This window comes from Oratosquilla oratoria, chromosome 21 (assembly GCF_046742065.1).
Source record: "Oratosquilla oratoria isolate Oo_2021 chromosome 21, ASM4674206v1, whole genome shotgun sequence".
NCBI classification, from domain to species: Eukaryota; Metazoa; Arthropoda; class Malacostraca; order Stomatopoda; family Squillidae; genus Oratosquilla; species Oratosquilla oratoria.
The window spans coordinates 51701395-51713649 of record NC_134797.1 but is presented as its reverse complement, the minus strand read 5'-3'; the positions used below and the strand labels follow the sequence as shown (position 1 = coordinate 51713649).

Here is a 12255-nt window from a genome sequence, read left to right as displayed (position 1 = left end):
GCTATTAGTGAAGAGGAAGCTAAGTCTGAATGTAACTGCTATTACCTTAGCTCAGACATATTGATGCAGAAGTTCCGTCCTACTGATTCCCCTGCAAATTACCCTTGGTCTGTCCGTCACCAAACAATGGTCTCAAATCCATTACGAAAAGGAGACCCTGGGTATTGCTCATGATGGGGTAGGAGGACATTTGGGAGTTAGGAAGACTAGTGCAAAAATTCTAGCTCATTTCTATTGGCCTAAAATGATGAAAGATATTAGTTCCTACATTAGTACATGACCCTGGATTAGCATTCGTTCTCCATCTACCTCTCGATCTACTCTGATCTACCTTTAATGTCTACCTCTATCTACCGGCCTCTTACAGGGCTCGGCAGCTATTTCCCTCTTACAGGGCTTGCTAATATATACTTGAAATTCATTCTAATAAGCTAACCTACTATATTTTAAAGAAATAAGCAACCCTCAAAAATGCACAAAATAATTCAAGCAGATTAAATGTAAATAACATGCATGTAAACTTTATAAGGCATAGATCAAAATAAATTGCAAGGTTCCTTAAGAACACAGTTTTCAATGGTTTCATCATCTTTTCAAAGATGATAGCAGTATCCAATAATTCATGTAAATGATAGTGAATAATACATAATACATGTAATTAAGCAGATAATTTGCAAACATATTTGCAAGACTCACTACTTTAGAGTTAAAAGTTGTTGCTGTCTCTTCTTGCATTTCAATATTCATTATTATTATTTTTCAACATACTTAATTCATTTTTAAAATTATCTGAATACTTATGTGAGAGGTCCTTAAGGTTCCAAGTCAGACCACAGTGGATCCAAGGTCTCCATGTATCTGCTTGACACCAAGTTCCAGTTGTTTAGGTCTCCCATCCCAAGTACATACATATGGCAAACAATACTATCTGTAAAATACATCAAGTTTAATATTCAACCCACAAAGAATAACATTATAATATTCCCTATACTCTTCAGGTTTCCCAACATTGATACACAGGGTATCACAAACTGTCATTCATAATTAAGTCACTGATCTGCAATTTCACTTTCTTTATGTCGTCTAAATGGCATATCACTTCTTCCATTGTGTCTAAGTGTTTAAGTGCAAATTTATTACCACCTGCAGAATCAACTACCCATATATGGACCAGTGTACCTTAGTGAAAGTTTATTATTGGGTGAATGTAGATTGACCATGACTAAATCTCCTAGTTTCAATTCTAGTTTATGTGCTATTTTGTGTTGTTTCTTCATCTCTTGTGAATATTCCTGCATATGTTTCCTAATTCTTTGGTGAATATTTTGAAAAGTATTTATTCTATTCAGTATACAATCATCTATATTATACACAGGTTTCTGGTCTACAGTCAAAATTCTATATGGAAGAGTTTTGTCTTCCCCAAAAATTATAAAATGAGGTGTATCACCTGTTGCTACATTGATTTGATTATTCAAAGTACGCTTAACACAAGGAATCCAAGTGTCCCAAGTTATACTATGAGGACTTATCATGCTTCTAAGACATGTAATTATTTTCATATCTAATCTTTCTACTACCCCATTACTTTGTGGATGATTCACTAAGATATTGACTTTTTGATCTTAAATAAACTACATAATTTTTCCAAGATTTTGTTATTAGATTCAGTTCCATTGTCTGAAATTGGAGTCTTAGGTGTAGTGAAATTACAGATTATCTGATCATAGATTACTGAAGCAATAGTTTCAGCTCTCTTATTTGGAATGGGTTGTAAAATACAAAATCTTGAAAAATAATCAATAGCAACAAATACATATTTATATCCATTCTCAGACATAGATAGCTCTAATGTGTCCAGGTGAACTCTTTCCCAAGGTTTTTGTGGAATGGGATAGGTAAGTATAGGAGCAGGTTTTGGTGTATTTCCTCTCACCCTAACACAATTTATGCAATTTTCTATATAATCATATATAGATTTCTTCATACCTGGCCAAAAGTATTTAAGTTGTGCTTGTCTATAAGTTTTATCCTTTCCTGGATGTGAGCTACAATCACTATCATGAAGTAACTTCAATATCTCATTTACAAGAGTTTGGGGTATTACCATCTGATTTACAGGCCCTCTAGAAATATCTTTACCACTTACAACTGTTTTTCTATACAAAAGTCCATTAATCAGGTGAAATTCCTCTATCTTATACCCCTTTGGTAGTTTTGGAGGATTTCCTCTTGAGTTCATCAAATACTTGATTAATGATTCACATGTCTTATCCTCCCTCTGTTCTCTTATTAGCATTTCCTCATCTATAGTTACTAATTCCTCTATACTACAAACAAAATTAATCAACCCAGTCCCAGTCATTGGTTGAATAATGTTTCTAGAAAATACATCTGCCACATCCTTTCTACCCGGAATATATTCAAATTGAACTTCATAACACTGAAGTATTGCAAACCACCTAGCCAGTCGGCCCCTTAGATTCTTATACTTAAATAAGGTCTGAATAGCTGTATGATCAGTCCAAACTCTGATTGGATATCCTAATATCATATCCCTAAAACTTTCTACAGAATAATTAACTGCTAAAGTTTCTTTTTCTGTTATAGAGTAGTTTCTCTCCGCACTATTACAAAGTCTTGATGTGTAAGCGATTGGCTTCAAAGTTCCATTTCTCTCTTGCATCAGTAGGCCTCCTAATCCTATGTCAGACGCATCAGTGCAAAGAATGAATTCTTTTCCATAATCAGGAATTCTTAGAATGGGGGAACTCGTGAGTTAATCTTTCAGCTTGTCAAAAGCTTGCTGCTGTGCAGGTCCCCCTATGAACTTTGAATCCTTCCTCAGCAAAGAACTTAATGGATTAGCAATGTCAGCATATCGTTGAATCAATTTTCTATAATATCCGGTCAATCTCAAAAAGCTCCTAACCTTGTCTACATTGATCGGAACCGGAAAATTCTTTACAGCGTCAATCTTTGAATTCACTATACTAGGTACATGTCTGTCTATCTTATGTCCTAAATAAATAACACTGTCTTGCAAGAACTTACAATTTTCAAGTTTTACTTTTAATCCTGCTTCTACTAGTCTTCAGAATATCAAATCTAATTTCTTAAAGTAATGCACTGCAGTCTGAGAAACTATTAAAATGCAATCTAGAAATACACTGGTAGTATTTCCTAACAATCCATCTCTCACCGCCACACCCTTGGTCTCAGGATTCCCATGTCTACCTTCATGTGCACCCCATCCGACTCTCTACTTGTGGCGCAGGTTTCGACCAAATCGCTCACCTTCGGATTTTCGCTCAAATTTCATGGGGATTTGAGATTTGAGATTTTTGGCATTTTAGGTCATTTTGGTCACCACCGATTTACCCGCTATCACACCCACAGGTCCGGGGCGGCCTGGGATGCCCTCGAGTCCAATGGCACACCAGTCAGGCACACGGTATGGCTGCCACAGGCCTAAACGTCATGAATGGGTCAAAAGGTCCAAACTTTGGAGGGCTCTCACCGCCACACCCTTAGTCTCAGGATTCTCATGTCTACCTTCATGTGCACTGTATCCGACAATCTAATTGTGGCGCAAGTTTCGACCAAATCGCTCACCTTCGGATTTATGGCATTTTGGGTCATTTTGGTCATCACCGATTTACCCGCTATCACACCCACAGGTCCGGCAAGGCCTGGGATGCCCTCCAGTCCAATGGCACACCAGTCAGGCCAAAGGTATGGCTGCCACAGGCCTAAACGTCATGAATGGGTCAAAAGGCCCAAGTTTGGAGGGCTCTCACTGCCACACCCTAGGTCTCAGGACTCTCATGTCTACCTTCCTGTGCACCTTATCCGACTCTCTACCTGTGGCGCAAGTTTCGACCAAATCGCTCACCTTCGGATTTTCACTCAAATTTCATGGGGCCTCTTTGAGATTTTGGCCATTTTGGCTCATTGGTCACCTCCACTGATTTACCCGCTATCACACCCACAGGTCCGGTAAGGCCTGGGATGCCCTCCAGTCCAATGGCACACCAGTCAGGCCAAAGGTATGGCTTTCCACAGGCCTAAACGTCATAAATGGGCCAAAAGGCCCAATTTGGAGGGCTCTCACCGCCACACCCTTGGTCTCACGATTCTCATGTCTACCTTCATGTGCACCCCATCCGACTCTCTACTTGTGGCGCAAGTTTCGATCAAATCGCGAACCTTCGGATTTTCACTCCAATTCCATGGGGCCCCTTTGAGATTTTGGGCATTTTGGGCCATTTTGGTCACCTCCACCGATTTACCCGCTATCACACCCACAGGTCCGGCAAGGCCTGGGATGCCCTCCAGTCCAATGGCACACCAGTCAGGCCAACGGTATCCCTGCCACAGGCCTAAACGTCATTACTGGCTCAAAAGCCCCAACTTTGGAGGGCTCTCACCGCCACACCTTTGGTCTCACGATTCTCATGTCTACCTTCATGTGCACCCCATCCGACTCTCTACTTGTGGCGCAAGTTTCGACCAAATCGCGAACCTTCGGATTTTCACTCCAATTCCATGGGGTACCCCCTTTGAGATTTTGGGCATTTTGGGCCATTTTGGTCACCTCCACCGATTTACCCGCTATGACACCCACAGGTCCGGCAAGGCCTGGGCACCCTATCCCACTTTATACTTGTGGCGCAAGTTTGGACCAAATCGCTGACCTTCGGATTTCCCCCCAAATTCCATGGGGTACCCCCTTCGAGATTTTGGGCATTTTGGGGCATTTTGGTCACCTCCACCAATTTACCCGCTATCACACCCACAGGTCCGGCAAGGCCTGGGATGCCCTGCAGTGCAATGGCACACCAGTCAGGCACACGGTATCCCTGCCACAGGCATAAACGTCAAAAGGCCCAACTTTGGAGGGCTCTCACCGCCACACCCTTGGTCTCACGATTCTGCTGTCTACGCTGATGTGCACCCTATCCCACTCTGTACTTGTGGCGCAAGTTTGGACCAAATCGCTGACCTTCGGATTTCCCCCCAAATTCCATGGGGTACCCCTTTGAGATTTTTTTTATTTTGGGGCATTTTGGTCACCTCCACCGATTTACCCGCTATGACACCCACAGGTCCGGCAAGGCCTGGGATGCCCTGCAGTGCAATGGCACACCAGTCAGGCACACGGTATCCCTGCCACAGGCATAAACGTCAAAAGGCCCAACTTTGGAGGGCTCTCACGGCCACACCCTTGGTCTCACGATTCTGCTGTCTACGCTGATGTGCACCCTATCCCACTCTGTACGTGTGGCGCAAGTTTGGACCAAATCGCTGACCTTCGGATTCCCCCCCCCCCCCCAAATTCCATGGGGTACCCCTTTGAGATTTTTTTTATTTTGGGGCATTTTGGTCACCTCCACCGATTTACCCGCTATCACACCCACAGGTCCGGCAAGGCCTGGGATGCCCTGCAGTGCAATGGCACACCAGTCAGGCACACGGTATCCCTGCCACAGGCATAAACGTCAAAAGGCCGAACTTTGGAGGGCTCTCACCGCCACACCCAACAATTGTTACCCTCCTGGATGAGAACCTACAGCTCATGGTTTGATCTATGGGTAATATTGTGACCTTACACACACACACACACACACACACACACACACACACACACACACACACTGTAAGAGGCCGGTAGTTGTACGAATGGAAATGAGCCTGCCTGCTCGCCTGTTGTTTTGAAAACATGAGGTGACGCTATGTCTATGTAAACACACCGACGGTGGTGACTGTTTTATAATCGATGTGTAATCAAACTCTGTAAGCGCAGGTTAGCTTCGTTTGACTAATGCTGAGGTAAACAATTTTGCTAGTAGCATTGGAATGGCTTTCCGGATTGGTGCAAGGTGGAGGAGGAGGAAAAAACTATTGGTGCATGAATTCAAAGTCACGCCCATAAGGAGTGACATTTATTTGAAAAGTCACCGGAGATTGGTTTAGAAAAATTAGTGACGTCAGACGAAGGTAGCTTAGCGTAGGATACGGGATCTCGTCAGAGGGCGTGGAGAGAGGATCGAGAGAGGATCAGGAGACGATGTAGAGACGAGAGAAAGAGATCCCGAGTGTAAGCAGAAGGTGAAATTACAGTGAAAGAAGAAAGAAAATTCACCACCCTTTTATTAACCCAAAGGACGAGAGAACTAGGCACGGGGCCTAGAAAATAGTGAGACTACAAGAAAAAGAAGGCAAGGGGCCGTGAGACGAGTGTTATTACAAGTCAAATTTAAGTGACAGTGGTGACAAGGGGAGGTGAAAGTGGTGCTCAGCGGTGCGACGAACGAACTGGGTGTTAAACACCTCCGAAGAGAAGTGGCGCATGAAGTCTACGGGAACAAGACAACCAAAATCAAGAGTGTATTACGACTACGAGAGAAATCTACAACTTCAAGTAACTGCTACGTTGGGAACAAGCATTCTTCAAGATTCTTCAAGGAGATCATCATCTACAAGGCGGTCTTCAAGGCAGAGTGTGTGATGGAGGAGGAACAACGTCGTTGAGGAATGACAAGACCGTAGAAGGACGTCAAACCAGACATTGACATCACGAAGCGACATCGCAAGCAGCCAGGCTAAAGCAAGGTATTAGTAATAAGTATGAGTACCCCTCAGAATTCTAACGTGTTAATACACGAAATTCACACATCAAATACAAATATTCCAAAATTCACAGGAGAGTCTAACACATATGGTGTAAACAAGTTCCTGAACCTCATTGACACACTTATAGTTAGTAAAAACATTACAAATGAGAATCGTAAGATTGAGATTCTCAAGGAGAATATAGATCCAGAGCATGGAAGGGCGAGGTTTGTCATTAACTTCCAGCAAATGGAATTAATTAATCAATATGATAATTACAAGAAAGCCTTTCTTAAACATTTCATGTCCAAATGTGATCAGGATCCTATTAGATCATTGGTAAAAATGATTAAGGAAGTTATGACAAGTGAAATTGACACAGAGTACTTAGCTAGATTAGATAGATGGTCAAAAGACATGAATTCTATCTTGAAAGATTCAGACTGGATAGAAAGATCTAGTGAGAAGATGAAAATCTCACAGGTAATCAAATTGATTACATTTAGCTTATTGGCAAAGAATTCTGATGACTTAACAGCAGAAAGGCTGTACAAAGATTTAAAATCAAATATCTGTTTAGCAGAAGTAGATTATCTTCTTCAAGGATACAGTGAGACCAGAACAATAAACCCATATGTAATGCCTATAAATCAACATAGCCAATATAGGAACTCTAGAGAGTTTAAGAAAATAGAAGTAGGACATAGGCGACATGCTAGAAGTCCATCTAGGGATAGGGATACCAGAATCCTATGTTTTAATTGTAATGCATGGGGACACAAGGCACAAGAATGTTTTTATGGGATTATTTGCAGAAATTGCAAATACGAAGGTCACAATGAGTATCAATGTAGGAACCCTCCATTCTGTATTTACCATAATAAAATCGGACACAGAACTCATGAGTGCCGGAATTTTCGGGTACCCCCAGGGCTAAGAGGAAAAACCCCAGACACAGAATAAACCATTTCAGACCTCCCCATATATATACCGATAGACGGTATTGTGTTAAATATGGGAATGCAAGGGAGATGAAAGAAAATGACAAACTGATAATTACTGTTGGTAAAACTTCTGTAGGACCTCTCATTGCGGGTAAAGTGTTCAATAAGCCTATTCAAATTTTTATTGACACACACACACACACACACACACACACACACACACACACACACACACACACACACACACACACACACACAAACTCCTTGCCCACCAGAGTTGGAGTGCCGGCTTGCAGTGTGTGCATGTGTTTAACATTATGAACTCTTTCATTCAGAGTGCTAGGGCAAAGGATGCAGGGCGGAGCTAGTTAATCCGACACAAAATAGGCTTGGCCACAGATTCAAACTACCCCAGATGCAATCGCCACAAAGATGCACAGAGCACCTTAAATTACAATACCCCACACTAACAGTCCGTAGACACGATATATCTACCTTGAGTGACTTGTGGACCTGTTTGTTACTGGTTACATGAAGATAGGCTTTCTGCAAGAGAGATTAGGGAGAATGGACTGATCAGTTGGTTCCATCATGGTTCAACTCTTTGCATGTGAATGTCGAATATAATTTTCAAAGTTAAGATGGCAACTGTCCATATGTATGGGTTTAAAGAACAACAAACTGATTTTACATGATGAAATACTAATGGACAGTTGCCATCTTACATATGTATGTAAGATGGCAACTGTCCATATGTATGGATTTAAAGAGTAACAAACTGGTTTTACATGATGAAATACTAATGTACTTCATACATCTGGACAGTTGCCATCTTACATTTGTATGTAAGATGGCAACTGTCCATATGTATGGATTTAAAGAGTAACAAACTGGTTTTACATGATGAAATACTAATGTACTTCATACATCTGGACAGTTGCCATCTTACATATGTATGTAAGATGGCAACTATCCATATGTATGGATTTAAAGAGTAACAAACTGGTTTTACATGATGAAATACTAATGTACTTCATACATCTGGACAATTGCCATCTTATGTAAGATGGCAACTGTCCATATGTATATGGATTTAAAGATTAACAAACTGGTTTTTACATGATGAAATACTAACGTACTTCTGCAACTTTTCAGAAAGGGAAGATCAAGATCTCTCCCACAAAGTGCTCCTTCATCACGTGTATCCTCCTGATTCCGTTTGGTATTTTGCCGGGCATCATTGCCCTCTGTTGTTGTTGTCAGGAGCCCAAGTGTAACAACTGCAGTTACAAGCCTGAAGCTTAGGAAACTTTCGAATAATGCCAAGAATTTATTATACTGATATACCTTCGACTCCACTCAGATGTAACTGTTATACCAAAATTAAAATGAGCAAATGACTGGTATTGTTTGTAAGTAAATACTGAAAATGTGAATTACTATTAAGTATCTAAATACTTAATAACAATTCATTTTCAGTATTTGCTTATAAACAATACCACTCGTTCAGTCATTTTAATTAGCCTTTGGCTTGGCTACCTCTCTTGGTATATAGATAGACGAGATTATTAAGCACTAAACTGTTAATTCTTTTATCTCAAAATATCAATTAGTCTTTATATTCAAACTAAGCAGTTCTGTTATAACCTTAGGGATTCAAATATTTAGTATAACAAAAGCTTTCAAAAGAGGTAACACAAATGTATTTTTATAAATACGGTCATGATTTACATTTTCCACTATTCAATTTTGTATATCAAATATATATTTTACATCCAAAATGTGATTTCTATATAACCTTTTGTCTCGCTATGGAAAATTCTGTTGTAGATTTTTTATCCATGCACATAATTTCCTTGTTCCACCCAGAAAAGGATTTTGCAATGATGAAAGTCCCATAGTTTAAGAAAGTTCACAGAAAAGGAGTTATGAGAGTTCAAAATGATCTCCTGGTATTCCAGGGTTTTGTGTAATGATATCTCGCTGACAAGGCCCTCACGTAAGCTACTGTGCCGGAATAGTGCCAAATCACTGGCACCCTCTCTGGACTACAACATACAACGGCAAAACTCCCTTCGACGTAGTCAACCACTCTATAGTCATAGACAAACTGAGACTATTGGGAGTACACGGCCCATTGCTGTCATGGATCATAGATTTTTTATTTGGTCGCACAATGCAAGTCTCAGTTTCAGGGTTTACCAGCTCCTCCAGAAATGTCCTCAGTGGGGTCCCCCAGGGCTCAGTCTTGGGCCCCCTCTTATTCCTAGTGTACATTAACTCCCTGCCAACATATATCCACTCAAAATGCAACATATATCCACTCAAAATGCTACGAAGAGACTCCACCGATGTGGCCCAAACTTACTCCAGAGGGAGAGAGTCGTCCACAGGGCACAGCGAGGTAGACGTGGGGAACCTGGACCCAAGGGCGAGGTTGTGGCGACCAACTAAATTTGTTTGTCTTTGTGTAATTTTCCCCTCTCATATCCGCCTGTTGGCGCCCGTACTTTTAGCCTGAGCAGTATACAAGTTCAATCCACAAGAGCCCTGGTGGCCCTCGACCTCTCCCTCTCAACCAATCTCTCAATCAATCTCTCCCTCTCAACCAATCTCTCAATCAATCTCTCCATCTCTCAACCAATCTTCCAATCATCTTTTAATCAATCTCAACCAATATCTCTATTTCACTTTCAAACACAATCTCTCAGTCAATATTTTCCTCTCTTAATCTCTCCCTCTCACTCACTCTCCCAATCAATATCTCCCAATGTCTCTATCAATCTCGTTCTCTATCTCAATCTATCTCGCCCTCTCAGTCACTCTCCCAATATCTTCCTCTCAATCTCTATCAATCTCTCTCAATCTCTATCAATCTCTCTCAATATCTCCCTTTGACTCTTCCAATCAATATATCTCTCAGTCTCGCCCTCTCAAACACAATCTCTCAACCAATATATTCATCTTTCAATCACTCTCCCAATTACTCTCTCTCAGTATCAATCCCGCTCTCTCTCAATCTCTCAATCTCACTCACTTTCCCAATCAATATATCTCTGTTTCTCAATCTCGCTCTCTAAAACACTCAATCTCTCTATCAATCTCGCTCTCAATCTTTCAATCACTCAATATCTCAATAAATCTCAATCTCGCTCTCTCAAACACTCGACCAATATCTTCGTCTCTCAATCTCTATCAATCTCTCTCTCAATCTCACTCTCTCAATCTCGCTCTCAATCTCACTCACTCTCCCAATCAATATCTCTCTCAGTCTCTCAATCTCGCTCTCTAAAACACTCAATCTCCATCAATCTCGCTCTCAATCTCTCAATCACTCAACATCTCTCAATCTCAATCTCGCTCTCTCAAACACGCAATCAATATCTTCCTCTCTCAATCTCTATCAATCTTGCTCTTTATCTCAGTTTCTCCCTCTCAATCAATCTCTCAATCTCTCTCAATCAATCAATCTCAATCAATCTTTCAACCAATCTATCCGTCAATCTACCTCTCTCAATCTACCTCTCTCTCAATCTACCTCTCTCTCAATCTACCTATCAACCAATCTACCTATCAACCAATCTATCTCTCAACCAATCTCTCTCTCAACCAATCTATCTCTCAACCAATCAATCAATCTCAACCAATCAATCAATCTCTCCCTCTCAGTCAATCAATCTCTCCCTCTCAGTCAATCAATCTCTCCCTCTCAGTCAATCTTTCTCAATCAATCTGTCAGTCAATCTTTCTGTCGCGTTCGTGTAGTGAAGAGCGTCATAACCTACCAACGTTGGGGGTACCGAGTTCGCGTTTCTTTCGTGCTGACAGGGCGCGAAAACTTCCATTACGTAACAGCACGTCGTTACTGTTCCCCTTGTGCAAAGATGTGTGTGTGTGTGTGTGTGTGTGTGTGTGTGTGTGTGTGTGTGTGTGTGTGTGTGTGTGTGTGTGTGTGTGTGTGTGTGTGAGAGAGAGAGAGAGAGAGAGAGAGAGAGAGAGAGAGAGAGAGAGAGAGAGAGGTCAATAAAACCCCTAGATCTAGGTACACGAACTCTGAAGCTCTCATCCTGTCGATCACGAGACCAGCATGTGATCTAAGATGATTGTGAATCACAAGCACGCATGTTTACACGTGACCAAAATAGGAACGGGCTGACAGAAGCCAGAATTCGAACTCTCACTTCCTCCACTTCCTTCCTCCACTCCCTCCTCCCACTCCCTGGCAGGTGTGGGAGGTGGGCGAAAACAAAATTCCATTCAGATACTTAATCCTTAATCGACAAAAACATTTGGAGCAAAGTGTGTAGGTCTACTCACTCCGCAAGCAGTGCACGTCTCAGACATCTTTCCTGAAATTAGAAATTTGTGGCTGAATTAAACATTTTAATCAATTCGTCGGGGGAAAAGAAACGCACTTGGAAAAGGCGGAAGGGTTGGGAAATCTACACAAATTCTGCCCAATTTTTTTTTACATTTTTCTTAGCCTAATAATGATAAAGGATAATAATAATAATGTCTATTTGGCAATGAATCAATATACTACATGAAATGCAGATAATGAAAAGAACACATATTTCGAATAATTACAATTGCTGAGGATAACAAAAGCATAAGACTTAATAAAGAAAACATTAGTTAACACTGGTGATATATACTGATGAAAAAAGTGTTAGAAGCGTTTCATAAAAGTCTAGTG

At 41.1% G+C, this 12255-nt stretch overlaps 1 long non-coding RNA gene across 2 annotated transcripts in view; it reads left to right on the top strand.

Annotated features, from left to right (window-relative positions):
* The window catches only part of LOC143036643 (uncharacterized), a 17175-nt gene extending 7835 nt beyond the window's left edge, over nucleotides 1-9340 (top strand). The window contains exons 3-4 of one of the 2 annotated variants that reach the window (XR_012967383.1): nucleotides 1837-1898; nucleotides 8715-9340. This is a non-coding gene — a long non-coding RNA (uncharacterized LOC143036643). The remainder of the gene's footprint in view (nucleotides 1-1836; nucleotides 1899-8714) is intronic. The other variant, XR_012967382.1, reaches the window with a different exon arrangement.
* Nucleotides 9341-12255: the final 2915 nt, after the last annotated feature.